Source organism: Molothrus aeneus, chromosome 8 (assembly GCF_037042795.1).
Source record: "Molothrus aeneus isolate 106 chromosome 8, BPBGC_Maene_1.0, whole genome shotgun sequence".
In the NCBI taxonomy this organism is placed as follows: Eukaryota; Metazoa; Chordata; class Aves; order Passeriformes; family Icteridae; genus Molothrus; species Molothrus aeneus.
Genome location: NC_089653.1, coordinates 5,560,658 through 5,578,014, shown reverse-complemented (window position 1 = coordinate 5,578,014; position 17,357 = coordinate 5,560,658). Strand labels below are relative to the sequence as shown.

Sequence of the window (17,357 nt, the reverse complement as noted above, 5' to 3'; positions counted from 1 at the left end):
GGCCTGCCCACCCTGCAGGGAACAATTCCTCATTCCCAATGTCCCATCCATTCCTGCCCTCTGTCATTTTGAAGCCATTCCCTGTGTCCTGTCCCTCCATCCCTTGTCCCCAGTCCCTCTCCAGCTCTCCTGGAGCCCCTTTAGGCCCTGGCAGGGGCTCTGAGCTCTCCCTGGAGCCTTCTCCTCTCCAGGTGAGCAGCCCCAGCTCTCCCAGCCTGGCTCCAGCCCTGGAGCAGCTCTGTGTCTCTGCTCCAGCCCCACCAGTGCCTGTTCCTGCCTTGCTACCAGCTTTGAGAAATCACTGCAGCTTGGAATTGATTATTCTGGGCTTGGATTTGGATTGATCCCTGACTGTGGGGCTGCTGCACAGCTGCTCTGAGCAGCCCCAAGAAATACAGCTTGCTAGAGTTCATACTTTGGAGGTTTTTATCCCAAAAGATTTCATTTTTTTACCAAGCAAGTAATGCATGGCTGGTAAGTAAAAACTTATGATTTACAGTGCACTGTCCAGTAGTCTCAATGATCTCAAGTTGCACCAGAAACGGCTCAGTTTGGATATTAGGCAAAATTTCTTCATTGAAAGAGTGAAAACCCCCCTAACTAAAAGATAAAAAACCATCAAGCCAATAATCTCTCTTAATTTTTATCAACCATCCTGTCATCAGCATTTAGTTTTTCACTCTGGAATCCTTTCTTCCTTCCCTCTTAGAATTTAAATTGATTTGTCTCTAGACAGAGTAGCCCCATTTCACCTTCTTTTTTTTTCCTGTTAACATAAATACAGCAGTCATAGGAATTGTCTTTTATTTGGTTTGATGTAATTGTGCTGGAGGCTGGAGCTCTGAATTATCAAATACTTAGTCTGAATCAACAGGAGAAGAAGACTGAGCTACATTAGGAAGGGTTAAGTGTGTTTTCACTGTTGGACTCAAATCCAGGCCTCTGTCTGGGACACCCTGGGAACTGATGCTCTAAAATATCTGCATGTCACAGAGATCCTTAATGTTTTTACCTTCTTTTCCACTTTTCATCTTCTTTCTTCTGGATTTGAAACTACAGTGAACACTGCAATGGGGTAATTGAAACAAACTATTGAAATGTCACTGTGCCTTCTCTTTATGGAAACTTTTACATTTCTGTCCTTCTAAAATGGTGAATGGTGCTTTGGTACTGAGTTTTAAGATACAGAGTTCATTTTAGTGTGTCCTCATCATCCTAGAAATCCATGTAAATCATTACAATCTTGACATTTGTGTGTAAGGTCTGTGTCCTATAAAGTATTAATGAAACATCTAAGGACTGGAATATATAAACTGGAGATTTAAGTGGACTTTAAGATCTTTTGATTAAAAATACATGTCAGGATGAAATATTAATAGATCTGTGTATGTCCTAGTGATCAGATTGCCTGAGTGTCCAGACAGGCTCTTGGATTATGTTTGTGTGGTAGATGCTCATCACACCTGAAAATTAAAGCCCAGCATCAGCAAAATACACAAGAGCAATAACAGTGAAGTGTTAATGCAGGAGAATGGGGCAGTTTGCAGTATTATGGGATGTATTTCCACAAAATAATAAGCTAAAGTTATTCTCAAGGCAGTTTTTTCCAAGTTATCCCTCAAATCTTCTCCTCACTTGAATTTGTTATTTAATTCTTGCTCTGGTGATGAAGGAACATCTGACAGTGCTATCAAGTGGACTGACCTGGGTGGTCCCTCATGCTGAGAACCCCTGGCTCAGTTTGAGTTTTATTTCTGTTTTCCTATAGCTCAAATTATGGTAGGAAAATCAAAAACAGTGGAAAGCAAAACCCCTGTGCTGGAAGACTCACAGAAGAAACAGAAAAACCTCTGAGTCTGCTGTAGATATTTGAGAATAATTAAGCTTGACAGAGGAGGAGAAAGGGATGAGGGAAGAAAGTAACAGGGTGCAGGAGATCCAAATATTTTGGTCCATTTTATAAATATCTGTGTCTATAACATGCTTTTTGTTTGTTTTGACAGTTTTCCTCCTCTATGTAGAATGTATTTTCCAGTGTAGAATGGGTTGTATTTCAAACTGGGAAGGTGTGAAAATCTCTAGAACCTGAGGCAATGGCTGGAGCTGCATCAGGAGAGGTTTGGGTTGGATTTCAGGGCAAGGTTCTTCCCCCAGAGGGTGCTGGGCACTGCCCAGGCTGCCCAGGGAATGGGCACAGCCCCGAGGCTGCCAGAGCTCCAGGAGAGCTTGGATAACATTCCCAGGGATGCCCAGGGTGGGATTGTTGGGTGTGTGGGCAGGGACAGGAGTTGGATCCATGATCCTTGTGGGTCCCTCCCAGCTCAGGATATTCCATCATTCCCTGATTCTTTGGGATTCATAACAAAGTACCCAACTCCCCCTTTTTCTCCTCCAAGAATTTCCTTGGTACAAGACAATCCCATTATCTGCAGGGCTGTGGATCCTCCTCCACTCCTCATTTCAGCCCTTCCTTTCCTGGCTGGAGCTCTCCTGTCTCTGGGGCTCAGGATGCACCAGGAGGCAAAGCCAAGCTCACACCCACTCTTCCAAGCCTTCTCTGCTCAACCAGGCTGGGGATGCTTTCCATCATTTCTTTTCTTCTCTCTCCCAGCGCTTCCTGACAGAAAGTCCTGCTGGTGAAACAAAAGTGAGAAATGCCCAGAGCTGGCAGGGTGTGGAAGCTTGCAGGTACATGTGCACCTGGGATTTGTGAAAGACAGACCACCACCTCCCCAGTAACACAGGTACTGCTCTCATACCCAAAGCTAGGTTACACTGAATATTTAATATATAAAGGAAGGTTGTCCGTTCTTATGAGTCTTTTGGAAGCTCTGCTAACTTGCTGAGGTGAGGGTACAAAGGAATATTTCATTCTTGAATGAAATTTGGTCTTACAGTAAGAAAGACATGGGAGTCAATGAAAAGAACTTAAAAGGAACTTAAAAAGTTCCTAAAAAAAAGAACTTAAGAGGTGTTCAACTGGAAGTTTAAGAAGAGACAACCTTCCTTATATATTATATATTCAGTGTAATCTCACTGTACTTGTTTTATTGGGAAGGTGGTGGGGGTCTGTCTGTAAAAAAATTTTAGTGGCAATTTAATCTTAGAGAAAATCTTCCTTCAGAAGCAGCTGAAGCCATTAAATGTTTAAAGTGTGAATCATTCCATGGTCTGAGGACTGGACAGTATGGCAGCGTGGAACTAACAGCCCAGAAAATGCTGACCACTTTCTGTCTTTCCTTTTGCTCTGTGCAGGAAACAAAGATAGAATTGTTCTTATCTGTTGGAAGTGGAGGCAAATCCCTTTGCTTTTACTCCTGAATATCACATTGGCTGTTCTGTATATGTTTACAATACGTATTGCAGTTATCCTTTACAAAAAAGATAACCCCCCCTATTTAATTTCTGTTTGTTCTTGAGCACAAGAGGTTTGTTTAGAAGAGGACTGGCTTTGTGATCTCATTCTCTGTAGGCATTAAGCAGAAATAAGTCCAGATAATGAGCAGCCATAAAATAATGCATAACTGGATGAAAACTGTGTCTGCCTGTCCTTAATCCAATCCAAATTTGCCTGCAGTGCTTTGCATTTGCAGTCAGAGTTTTGCTGACATGGTCTGGGTAAGTAGCTATCTGTGGCCATCATTTATCTGTTCAGCACAAGCAGAACACTCCTGGAGAAGCAATGAGATGAAACTTGAGCTCAAAAGGCAGGCTCAGATTAGAGAACCTATAGAGAAATGCAAAAATAGCCCTGGTAAGGAAGAGTGAAAGAATTCAAGCCAGACAATGGCCTTGTAAGAGGATTTCCAAGATTGAGATAAGGCCTCTGTGAAGCAGTGGAAGGAGGGGAGGATTTTTACAGTCACCCCCAGAGTGGGTGAATGTGTTTGTCTACAGCCAGAAGGGCATCATGAGACTGCAGAGCTAAATAATGGAGAAACTTCTTTTAGGAATGCCACTGTGGCTGCCCCTGGATCCCTGCAAGTGTCCACAGCCAGGCTGGACAGGGCTTGGAGCAGCCTGAGATGGTGGAAGGTGGCCCTGCCCATGGCAGGGGTGGCAGTGGATGGGCTTGAATGTCCCTCCCCACCCAAACCATCCCGGGATTCTGTGATAATCTGTGATTCTGAGAAAGCCAGAGCTTAGTTTCTGTTCTTTAGAAAACACAGAATTCAGAATTTGGCTACACTGGCATCCTGCAGGACCTCTCTCCTACTGGAAACTCATTTTTCCTTCTGTATTTGCATTTGTGAATTTTTTAAATACCCCAAGTTAACTAAATGCAAATGCAAAAACCTTCCTCCATGGAAAGCTGGCTAAATAAATACATACAACAAATAGATTTATTTTTTCCTTTGGCTGAAAGCACTGCATTTACCTCTGTTCTGAGAACCTTCAACCCTTCTGCTTGATGCTCTGACAGGGTCAGACTGACAGAGTGCTTGTTTTCATCTTGGCAGCTCTTTTGCAAAACATTCCAGAATGTACACGAACTTTCTTTTACTTCTAGCTGTTAATTTAAGTGTCAGAAGTTGAAAGAGCAAACGTTAATATTTGCAGGCACTCTGAGAAGTCCTAGCCTGGATTTCCATGTGAATCCCTGTTCCAGCAGCTCCCATGGGCTGGAGAGCAGCTTTTCCACCCTGTGTTTGCCCTGGGCTCTAAGAAAGCTTCTTTAACTGCAGGTGTTCTTTCTTTTCTCCACTGTTTTAGCTCCCTGTGTAGCTGCTTTTGTCCAGTGAGCCACATGTGTTCTTTGAAAATCCTGATTTTCCACCTGTTCTGCCAGTTTTAATGGCTCTGTTTTTGTTAAACGTGGCCCTGTTGCTCCAAATTCTGTCCAGAGACACAAATTTACCAAAGAACCTGGGGCTGCTGCAGGGCAGAGAACTTTTCTTCTTTCAAAAACAAACAAAAAAGAGATCATATTCCTTGGTGAGAAGAATGTTTTGTTCCTCTTCTTTCTTTCTCAGCTTTTTTTTCCATTCCCAGCTTTAGCTGTGTGTTCAGAATGCCCAGTGCCTGTGTGAGTGTGGTTATTTCTGTGCACAGGCAGGTTCAGGTGCAAGTTCTTGGTAAGCTGCTGTGGCAGCACAGTAATGTATCCTAGCATCACTCTTTTCTTCAGGATACAACATTCCTGGCTTGCACTGTAGGCTAGGGAAAAGCAAGAAAAAACACTCAGACATTTTGAATTGTTGTGTGGGAAAATAAAGTGTTGCCAGAATGCTGCCCAAAAAAATCAGTGTGAGAATTAAAAATTGTTACCTTTCCCTGGAGCTTGAGTGATGTTTAAATTCTTCTCCAGACTTATGTGCACTGCTGGCTCCTTTTGCTGGAGAGAAGTGAGCAGAGATGCACTTCAATGAGGTATTTCTCTTGGTATGAGTTTGGCAGTTCTAGTCCTGGGAGAGGAGTCAAACATGTGTGTACAAATACATGTTCAAAAAGCTAATGCAAACTTAAATCTGTTGGGAAAAGTCTGCTGTGACATAAAGGACACATTGGTTAGTAGGATTTAAATGAAATGGGCACTTCCCAACTCATTGGAACCTAAGGGAGGGCTGGAAATGAAACTGGAAGGGCAGTGTGAGGAGGAAGAAGGAGGAATTTGTACCTGAGAGTGCAGATGATGCCTCAGGTTTTAGCTTTTATATTTTTCAGACTCTGTGCTGCATTAGTGTGTGGGTCTGAGCACAGAGCAGGGAGACAAAACAATTCCTGCTCCAGCTGGGGACCAAGGACAAATGATCCAAATCTCAGGCCCAAGAGCACAAACACCGTGGGCTGAAGAGAGAAAAACCAGAAGGATGGGATTTCATAAGCTAAAGCTGGAATTGGACAGTGAACTCCAAGATGCAAATGGAGCAGAACTGATCCCAGTGACAGACCCCGTGACCAGGTGTCCATTTTGTGCCCATTTTGTGCCCATTTTGGTTCACCTTGGGTGCAGCCCTGGCTGGGCTCTTGTGCTGCCCAAGGTGGATCCATGGAGGCCTTTTAATAAATCCCTGCTTTATTCTTTAACTCTGTCCAGCCTCTGCTCTAGGGCAGCCTTCTCAAGGCATCTCAGGGATCTCTCTGAGAGGAGAGCTGAGGGAGCCTGGCCTGTGTCCTGCTGCAGCCTGGAGAAAGGTACTGACAACACAAACAGCCTTGGATGAGAGCACCAGAACTGGGGATGGGCTCTTGGTTTGGCCAATAAAATTGGCAAGGGGGTGTTGCCTTAAGAATGTGGCACAGAAAGTTTTTCTGTGTTTCCCTCAGGCCCAGCAGAGGAATGGGAATTCTCAGGGGATGGAGGAGCTCACTGGAGGCTGTTGGGGTTTGCTTGGGTTGGGTGGCACCCTGGTCACTGTCCTGTTTGTCCCTCAGGGATGACATGGGGCTGCAGGTTGGTCACTGGCTGGGTACCATGAGCACATGGGAGCTGCCCAGAGGAAACCAGGGACACAGGATTTTGGAACTCTGGTTGATGAGAATTTCAGACTTTCTGTGCTGACCCCCAAGAGAACACTGCATTTGACCTGGGACTGTGCAGAAGCTTCCAAAATGGAATGATAGAACTGGGATTGTGGGTGTGGAGTTTGAACAAAAGTGTGTAATATCACATGGTGGGAAACTCAGAGTTTAAGATTTTAGGATATAGTAAACATGATGGAGGTTTTAGGGCAGAGGCTGGTCCTTCTTCTTCACCTTCTTCTCCATGGGTTTGGGTGGTTTTGTGTAACTGAATTAAAAGTCCACATTGCAGGCCATGGTTGTTGGGTTAAAAGTAAAAATAATTTAGGTGTAATTTCTTAATTGGACAGTTTATCCTTAAAAGGTCTTGGAGAGAAAGAGATGGGGCTCCATTTTTAGTTTGTTAGAGTGAAGTGCTGTAGAACTCAGGGTTTGTGAGACTGTAACATAGAAAAGAGCTAACAAACATCTGAGTCCCAACAAGAAAGACCATCTCATGATTTAATCCCAATCTTGGCAGAAAAGGAGCAAAAGAATCCACAACAGGAAACCTGCTCAGCAAGGGGAGGTAACAGTGAAATCTTTTAAATACAAAGGCACTGATACCCAGCCCAAACAGTGAGGAAAGGAAAACTGGTACTGAAAAGGTTAAATTTCATAGACAGAAAGTTCACATGGAGTTATTTCCAGTTTTTAAGCAATATCAATTCTCACCACCTGCACATTCAGCAGAACATTGTCTCTGACAGAGAGAACTTGTAACACAGGGAAAAAAGAGTCTTTGAGACAAAAAGGTAGGGGCTGTTCTGGGTAAGGATCAGGAGAAAAGGATGTTTCAGCATATTGGGAATCACTTAAAAAAGTGTCCCCTGGAGCAGAACTGCTCCTCCTCACATGGAGGAGAGGATGATTTCCTTTGGAGCATTGCCTTGTTGTTGCAGATTCATTGATTCCTGTCTGATGGATACTGGGTTGATTAGGTTTTGTTTGGTTTCCTTAATTTCTCCATAGCACAGTTTTTCAGCTCAGGTTTTCCTTAAACCTGGCAAATGTGGCCAGTATTTTCAAGTGATTCTGCATCTCAGAGTTCACGTTGCAAAACTTTGAGGAGAAAATTTTGTGCTTTGTGTTTTGTTCTTGTCAGAGCAGCTGTGCCCTCTCTGCTCCTCCTGAGGACTCAGAGCAGAGCTTGAAACTCTTGCTAATATAATTCTCTGTAGATTATGGCCATCTATCATTATTCCATCTAGCAAACACTCTTCTCTGATAAAAGGGGATGTAGCAACATTTGTATTTATGGTCTTGTTCAAAGGAGCGATGTGAGGTTAATTGGAAGGTTAATTAGGAGAGGTTTAATCTAAAGGCAACAAGCCTAATCTCCACTCTCAGATTCATGAGAGCTTTTTTCACTCAGCTCTTCCAATAAATGCAACATTCCTTAGAGATAAACATCTCTGACACAGCAGGCAACTCCATTTATTTCAAGGTGGTACCCAGGAATACTCACCTGGAAATAGAGCAAGGGGCTGTAACTGCCCTGGCTGTGCTGTGCCAGCCACACAAATTCTTCTTCCAAATCAAAACCTTGAGGCATGGCAGTCAAGAGAGGCAGGACAGCTGTAGGGAGTGGCTTATCTTGCCTTCTTGGCAAGCACAAAACAATTCCCAAGGTCAGCATCAATGTTGCTGTCAGGGACTCTATATTTTGTTAATCAATAAGCATGAGAAAGATGAATTGCTTTTAAGATTAACAGCCAATCAGTGCTGAAAGTGGAACAGTCAATGCCTGAAAGAATTGTGTGCCCTTCTTCTCAGCTGAGCTTCACAGAGCCCAGCCCTGCCCTCAGCACCTGTGACTATTTCTGCAGCCAGGGATTAGGAAATGGAATGGTTCCTTTTAGGCCAAAGTCATAAATATCATTTAAACAGACTGGGGAAATACAGAACCTCTGGAATAGCTGCTCCCTTCTGCAGGGCCGAGTCCTGAAGCAGTAGGGATGGCACAGGAGCAGTAGGGATGAGTTCAGGGAGCAGTAGGGATGGCACAGGAGCAGTAGGGATGGCACAGGAGCAGTAGGGATGGCTCAGGAGCAGTAGGGATGGCACAGGGAGCAGTAGGGATGGCACAGGGAGCAGTAGGGATGGCACAGGGAGCAGTAGGGATGGCACAGGAGCAGTAGGGATGCTCCAGGAGCAGTAGGGATGGCACAGGAGCAGTAGGGATGGCACAGGAGCAGTAGGGATGGCACAGGAGCAGTAGGGATGAGTTCAGGGAGCAGTAGGGATGGCACAGGAGCAGTAGGGATGGCACAGGAGCAGTAGGGATGGCTCAGGAGCAGTAGGGATGGCACAGGGAGCAGTAGGGATGGCACAGGAGCAGTAGGGATGGCACAGGAGCAGTAGGGATGGCACAGGGAGCAGTAGGGATGGCACAGGAGCAGTAGGGATGGCTCAGGAGCAGTAGGGATGGCACAGGGAGCAGTAGGGATGGCACAGGAGCAGTAGGGATGGCACAGGAGCAGTAGGGATGGCACAGGAGCAGTAGAGATAGCACAGGAGCAGGAGGGATGATCCAGGAGCAGTAGGGATGGCCCAGGAGCAGTAGGGATGGCACAGGTAGCAGTAGGGATGGCACAGGTAGCAGTAGGGATGGCACAGGGAGCAGTAGGGATGGTCCAGGAGCAGTAGGGATGGCACAGGGATCACTAAGGATGAGTCCAGGACCTCTTTCCTAAACTTGCTTCTGGCCCTGTCACTTCACCAAGGTAAAATTTACCTGGTGCTTTTCTCCCACTCATCCTGTCCCTGCCTTATCTCCCCAACTCAATATTTCCTTTCCCTGCTCTTTGTGAGCACAACAGTGGGGAGGGAAAGAAGTGGCTGGAAGGAGTGAGAAGGTCTTGGTTGATTTGTTTGTTGTGTAGAATGAAAAAGAAGAAAAGCCTCTGCCACTTTGGGTGGTAAATCCCAGCAGTCCGAGTGCTGTGCTGGGAGGATCCAGGAGTGCAGAGGACGAGGAGCAGCAGGGAGATGACAGAGACGACATTTTAGTTCAAGCATGTGACTGCTGCAGATGCCTGAAGCAGGCAGCAGGGTAAGAAGATGAGAAAGTGCTACTGAGAGCTCTTAAGTCTTCAATAGGATTCTCTAAGAGTCCACTTAAAGGCAAATGGAGCGCTCCAGGAAGGCAGCTGATGGAGGCAAGGAGAAGAGGTTGTTTTTGAAGTGTACCTTCTGTCTTCCACAATAGAGTATTAATTATCTTTTGATCTTTTAGTTTCAGGGAAAAAAATAATTCTCAAAGTATCTGACTGTAGACACATGGTTCTACAGGCAAGAGCTTCCACTTCAATCTGGAAAATTTTCTTTATATTAAGATTGTTTGAAAAATCCTTATCATGTTTTATGCTTCAGGATTCAACAGTTGCCCTTTCCACCCTTCTCTGTTTTTAAATATTTCCTTCCTGTCATCCTGATCTTCATTTTTGCCTTAAATTATATCAGCATTAAGGTTTTTCACACTTTCCTTTTTTGTGTTTGTACTTAGCAGCTGTATTTATAGCTTTAATTTCTATCTCCTCTTAAAATTCACCAGGATAGGATGTTTTAGAAGCTTGTTTCTCAGAGAGGTCAAGAGGGAGGACACTGTATCTGGTTCTGGTGCCTGGCAGCTTTGGGAGGTGTTAATCTGTATTGATGTTTGCTCTGCAGAAGGGAGAGAGCCTGTGGCCTGTCAGGTGAAGAACCATGGCAAGTGTCAAGTGTGTGAGCAAAGTGCTCCAAGATGCCTCTCCTCATTACAGCAGCAGGGCTGGCACTTGTCTCCTCTAATTAATCAGCAGCTCACTGCTGAGGGAGTGCCCTTCCTCCTCCTCTTCCTCCAGGTGAGACTGGAACCCCTCCAAAGTCCCGGGTCCTGCTTTGTGTTTGAGCCCAGGGGAGCTCCTGCCTGCTCCCACTGCCCATGGCAGGCTTGGCTGCAGCCTCTCCTGCAGCCCTGTTGGGGTGTGCCTGGGCCTATCCCACACCTTTCCCTGCTCAGGGCAGAAGCACAGTCTGCTTTCTGTCACCAGGTAAAACCAGTGCCTTCCTCTTTCCTCACACTCTGCCTGGGGACATCAGCAGCCTGCAGGTGCTGGAAGGTGAGTGCCACCCTCCTGCAATGCCACAAGGGCCATCTGGATGCTGTGGCAGGAATAAAAGAGCACTTCAGGGCAGAGGCAACACCTCCAGGGGCTCTGGAGTGGCAGCCACCTTGTTTGCATCCCCTGAGAACAGTCCCATGGCCTTTCTCAGACATGTGTGAGACCAGGAGCCCAGGCCATGTGGGAAAACAGCCTGAAATCTCATCCTGAAGGTTTAGGTGGGAGAGTGTGGTCCTTCCCAGCTCCCAGTGAGACTGTGCTGGTCTCAGCATGCCCATTGTTTCTCCGTGCCCTGGAGATCAGATCCTGGCCCAGCACCAGCACTTGCAGCAGTGCCAAACCCAGGGATGGTCCAGCAGTGCCAAACCCAGGGATGGTCCAGCAGTGCCAAACCCAGGAATGGTCCAGCAGTGTCAAACCCAGGGATAGTCCAACCCTTTTAGCCATAATAAATTTCCTGTTCTGGCTAGGGTTGGTCATCTACCTACTTATTGCATCCCCACCCCTTCTTAGAGGAGTTGTCTCCATATTAAGTTAATGAATGATGGCCTAAGACACCTTTTCTGGATGAAGGAGGAAAGGAGATTTCCCTCCCAACTGGACAGACATCCAGACAAACAGACAAAAAGCTGCTTGGTCAGCCCCAGGTTAAATGCAGGTCGTGATCCACACAGAATCCCTGGCCCTTTAGCTGGAACTGGTTTTGTCCTTTTGTGGTGGCTCCTTTATTTTATTTGTGCAGGCCCAGATGTTTCTCAGAGAGCAGGGCCTTCCCTCTATTCATCTGACCTGTCAAAGCCATGGGATGTGACATCCCCTAGGGCAGGGAGCTGCACAGCAGACTCAGAGGGAATGTTCAGCTGCTCCTGTTGGGCCAAAATGCTTGAGCTGGGGGTTCCCTGCTGGGTCAGCTCCAGGCCCTGGGGTCACCACGGCCCTGGTGACGTGTGGCAGTGGGAATTCCCACCTGGGACCTCTCCTTGGGCTGGGGCACAACCCCCATCTGCCTCCAGCATATTAAAAACAAAAGCTCTGAGTATGAGGGGAATTGTTTCCAGCAGTGAGGTGGCCACAGCCAAGAGCATCTGGGAATGTGCAGGCAGTGCCACCACCAGAGACAGGGTGCAGCCAGGCTTGGAATGCAGCTTGGAGCATCAGTGCTCCAGCAGAAAGTGATGGGGCCTCAAGGGGAGGAAGAAGAGGAGCTCTGGAGGGAGCAGAGTGCAGCCAGAGCAGGTGGAAGCCCTGTCCCACAGGTTGGAGGTGTAAACGAGCTGTTTGTTACTGCTTTGTGACAAGGCACAGCACTCCACGTTTTTACTTTTAATTTAGCTCCAATACTTGAAGTCTTAGAGCAGTAGTTTGAGGTTGTTTTTGTTTTGAAGGTGAGAGTTTTGAGAAGCACTTGATCCTGAATATCCACATCTTTCTGCCCTCTCAGACATCATGGCATACTGAGGTTCCTAGCTGCCTTTTTTTCTTGTACATTTAACTCAGACATGAATTTTGTTTATGAGTAACAGTGAAAAATGACCCCATATGCAGAAATTTTTGTGGCGCCTCTGATAACAATGAAAGAACAAATTTCAAGGATCAACACCCTCTCCAAATTCTCCTTTTGTAACAGACATAACAGCAAAGTAATCATCATTAGAACAGTAATTTTGTTCCAGCAACCCTTAAACTCCTGCTGTGCCTCTGTATTGCACTGTACTCTGTGCTGGGCTGATGGAAGGAGAGGCTGATTCTCTTAACTAAGTTTCAGAATAATTGGAGGTCTTTTAAGAGAAAAACTTTGTTTTGATATAGGAATTTCAAAGGTGAATGGAAGCTTCAAAAGGAGGCACAGGGAATGCAAAGATAATAGGATTGAGTTCTTAGTGGTGGGTAGCTCTTTAGATTGTTTCCTGTGAAGATACTGGTTCCTTCTTTCCACACCAAAAATATGTCAAAACAAGAAATTTAATTTGTTCAGTTCTCTTGGATGCCATATGTAGCTGTCGTTTTCTTGATTTAATGTATAAACATGAGACGGCATCTTTGTCATGATATTATATTAGCAAAAAGTGCCTTTCTTCCAAGTACTCCTCTGAAAACTGGCTGTATCTTTGGAAACCAGAACGACAGAGGCCGTGTCACAAAAACACAGAGCCTCGTGGAACGCCTTTGGTCTTGTATAATTTTTATACTGAGCTGTGAGACGCTATCCTGTAGAGGTGGAGAACTCTGTGGAATGAAAAGGAAACTGTAGAAATCGAAACAAAACAAAACAAAACCTTCTGTGTTGCTATGGATCCTAGAAGCTTAGATCCCTGTCAGGCTGCTTGTCTTGCAAGCGCTGCTCCTTCACACCCCTTTTGATGAAGACATTTGTGCAGTTGTAGAAGAGCAGAAAAACACCAAGAGGTTTTCTGAGTCATCTCCATGCCAGATCTGCTCAGCTGATTCTATTCCTGAGAGGAAGGTAGAAATCCCATTGTCTCCCCAGCATACCTGGTTTAGGACTTTCTGGTTTTGTGGTTAAAAGTATAATTCCAGGATATGGGGGGATAGAGTGTAAGAAAATAAAGATAGTGCAGAAGTAATCTCACTCCTGAGGAGTTGCAGCTGTACTAATCACCAAAGATTAGGAACAGGCCTGCCTTTAATAGGCCACAGCTGTGTCCAATAAGAAGAAAAGTGCTACAAAAGAGTTGGTTAGCTGGGTGAGGGTAGAGATGGAGTTTGTTGGCTGTGCTGTGAGGAGGTGCCCATGAGAAATCACCTAGAAGGTATGGGAGCTTTGCAATAACATGGCAACATGAGGTTCTTCTTTCTGTCTTTTTGGTTAAAAGTATGATTCCAGGATCCTTCTTTCTGTTTTTGTGATTAAAAGTTTAATTGCAGGATCTTTCTTTCAGTCTTTGATATGTTCTGTGCCCATTCCTGTTTGGTGCTCCTGTGAGGAATATCACTGGAGATGTTTTTCTTAATTTTGATCTGCTGAATCTAACCCAGCCCAAACACACCTACACTTAAAACAAGCTTTTGGAATGACATGTGTGTGTGCCTGGCTATTTGCATAAACCATGAGATGAATGTTAAAAAAAAAGCTATAACAAGGACTCTGACAAAGATCCCACTGTCTGCTATTTAACATCTGCATTTTAATGATGTAGAAGTAGAAATCTTTTGCTTTATTAAAAATCAGCTGCCTGGTCACACATGAATATAGGGCACAGTCAACTATTTTGGCTCTAATTTGTACAGGTTGATCCAAAAATATTGGCATACCTTGATATTTTTAGTATTCCACACAAAGCTTTTCACCATTGGTATTGATTTCAGATATTTTGCTGGTCTAGGGAATGGGAAGATTAATGAATAAACTCTGTTCTTTCATATTACAGTTGAGTCTAATTAGATGATGGGATTAACTAATGTCAAGCAGCCACTGGAATTGTGTTGCTCTGTCTTTGACAAGGGTATTTAAAAAACCCAACCAAAAAAGCCAATTTTCCTTCACATCCAGGGAGAGTGTGTAGCAATGTGTTTTGCTGAGGACAAGAAGAAAATTGTGGTGAGTGGGAAGAAGAGGAGGGGTGTGGACAATGAGAGGGGGTGTCAGTGAAGGAAGAGGCATTTGGACATGAGCCACTGTGAACCAGCTGACTTTCCCTTCAACAATCCATGGGTGAGAGACTGGGAGATTTTAGAAGCTCAGTAACCATCATTCAAGTTGTTCAGTCAAGAGAATAATTATGCTTTTAGGGATCAGGACTTCAAGATGCTTCTCTGTGTACTTAAATGCTGCAAAACTCTAAATTTCATAAACATAGGAAAATGCATTTCCTAAAAGCCAAAGCAGGCAATGGTATCAGAAATAACACAGAGTGAGTATTTTCCTCTGGAGAGACAGACTTTTCTTCACTTTCAGCATGTTTCTTTCCTGAAATGTCAGCCTTTATGCAATACTCTGCTACTAGCCCACATATTATCTTTTTTTCTCTTATGTTCTTGCAGTTTCAATAAATGCCACAATGGATTACTCGTGCATTCAACCCAAATGTTTACTTTTTATTACTCTCTTTATTTTTCCTCAGAGTTCATTTTGGTGTATTTAACAAGCAGCACAACAAGAGGAAGCAGCCTCAGGTTGTGCCAGGGGAAATTTAGATTGGGTATTAGGAAAATTCCTTCATGGAAGGGGCTGCAAAGCATTGGAACAGATTGCCCGAGGCAGTGGTGGAGTCACACTGGAAGTGTTCAAATATAGCATGATATGGGGACATGGTTTGGTGGTGCTGAGTTGATGGTTGGACTCGATGGTTTTAAAGGCCTTTTCCAAATGAAATGATTCTGTGACTCTGTGGTTTGATGCCTGATCCAAATCCCCCTGTGGGCAGCCTCAGGTGCTTTGCTCTCCAGTGTGAGGAGCAGTTTGCTGGGATGTGTGCTGTGATCCTGGGCCCTTGGGCATCCAGGGCTGTGGCTGCTCCAGCACCAGCCTTGGCCACAGAGGAGCTGCTGCTCCTGGTCCTGTCATTCCTGCCCTGCTCCTTCACCCTTTCCCCACTGCCCTGACCTCAGCAAATCCCCCCCTGGACTTGTGTCAAGCTTGAGTAGTTTACTTTTCTCTTCTTCCAGTTAAAAATCAATTCTATCAATGTTGGAGAACTTGAACTGTTTTCAAAAGGCCTTTAGATTGTCTTGACCACCAACCCTGCTGTCATCAGGTGTGCTCCTGGCCAGTGTCAGAGAGATGAAAGCCAAACTAGTGCCTTGCAGCATTCCCAGGTGTCTGCTGCTCCTGTGTCAGAAAGGAAATGGCCTTGTAAGGACTAAAAGCAAAATGTTGAGCTGGAGAGATCTTACAGCAGCAATGTCTGTCAGAGACCTCTGCTCTGGCCATGGCAACTCATCACATGGGGGAACAAAAGCAGCACATTCCTTTGGATCTGCCTCCTGAGGCGTGGGTGTGGCAGGGAATTTACCTGCATTTTTTGTCAAATAGGTGTTTTTAAAAATATTTAAAGCATTGATGGGGAAACCTGCATGAGCGACTCCAAAACCTGTGTTTAGCTGAGGTGTCATTGTGATGGCTCTGCCCCTGCTGCTGAGCCTCATGGATGTTCCTGTTTCCACACAGGGAGCTCTGGTTTGGCATGCAGCACTCCACTGCTATAGCAGGGCTTCAGCTCACTGCTGGGAGACTGGCTGGGACAGACAGCCAGGGTAGGAAGTACCAGCTCTTTAATGCTGGAATTCTCCTTTGAAACAGCAGGAGAGATGATTAATACCAATCAAAAGCTTTGTGGAAAAAAACCACTGTCAGAATTGGGGGTAAGTTTTCAGGTGATTACAGCATAGGTGATAAAAGTGCTGTGTGTTTAAAAGCCTCTGTGTGTTTAGACTGCTCCAACACCTGTGGCTGAAGCACACATGACATCCCTTTAGGAGATCTGTTCCCGGGGCTGTACTCTGTCTGTAGGAATCCTTTTGTATAAAGCATGATGGCATTGCTAATAAATATGCAAGATGGCAAGAAGTGGAGTGCCTTTCAGAGCAGTTTATGCAGCCAGCTGCAGCTCCTGTAGTTTGATCCAGGTGATATTAAATCTGTATCCCTCTGAGGTGGAGCTCTTTGAGGAGAGCACACCCAGATTTTATACTTGAGGCTGCACCTCCTGCGTGACCAGGACAAAAAATGCAACTCTGCCGTGCAGTTAAAAGTAGGAATTATGCTTTGCTGTTAACCAGAAAATAACAAGTCATGAGTTTTGGTAAGACACTGGCCATATGAAAGAAATTTGATGGTAGCTGGTTCTCTATTTCAGATGGAAAAAACCCACAAAGCAGCAAACCTTTCAGTCTAGAAATGGAAGTCCTGAAACAAGTGCAGCATTTTAGTGGTGAAGAAAATTAAATACTGCATTATTTTTCATTTTTGTCATGTGGGTAGATTCTCCAGAGTTGCTGCTGTTCCTTCAGAACATCAGTCAAAAAAATGCAGGAGGGCTTATCCTGGCTGGGAAAATGAGTTAGATGGTGTAGCAAAGTCTCTCCCAACCCTACGGTTCTGTGATGCCACAGATCCTCCAACACTAAAGTGCTACTGATGCCAATTTTTTAACAGCAAATGCACCTAATTTGATAAGCTAAAACCAGAACAGAGCACTTAAAAAGTGGTGTTCAATAAGCCAAACCTTCAAGGCAGCATTTCAAAGACATTTATGATGTGCAGAAAGTGCCTGAAACTCTTGCAGGATTTCTATTGACTGGCTTTCATTGGACTTCTTGTGCTATTGACAGGATTTCCAGATGACAAACCTGAGTGTTTGTCCTGGAGCTGTGTGTCAGCAGTGGGCAAATCACAGCAGTTTGAGGAGCTTTGAGACAAACTACCGAAAGAAATGAAAAATGGATACTTTCTGGCTCTGAATTCTTATTACCTTCAGATCTGACTTCTCCATATTTCTTGTAATTAAAAATTTAAAGCCTAATATTAAATTCCTAAAAAAATCATTAATAAAGCCTATTAAGCTGAGCTAGAGTTTCCCATGAGATGTTGAGGCTGCCTTTAGTTGATTTTTCCAATTTCATCATTTTGTATCCTTTCCAGATTTGCTGCTTTTAAACTGAGGGGGTTTGGTTTATTTTGGTTTGTTTGTTTGTGTCTGTCTGTGTAGGAGAGGGGTTAATACCACAGCTGAACTTGAGATTTCCAAACATGCCCAGGGAGCCAGCGTTGAAAATAGCCCAGAGAGTTTC

The 17,357-nt window shown here is 44.8% G+C and overlaps 1 protein-coding gene across 1 annotated transcript in view; it reads left to right on the top strand.

Moving 5' to 3' along the window:
* Nucleotides 1-17,357, top strand: part of LOC136559720 (protocadherin-15-like) — a 767,555-nt gene that overhangs the window by 74,096 nt on the left and 676,102 nt on the right. The gene's annotated exons all lie outside the window — the stretch shown is intronic.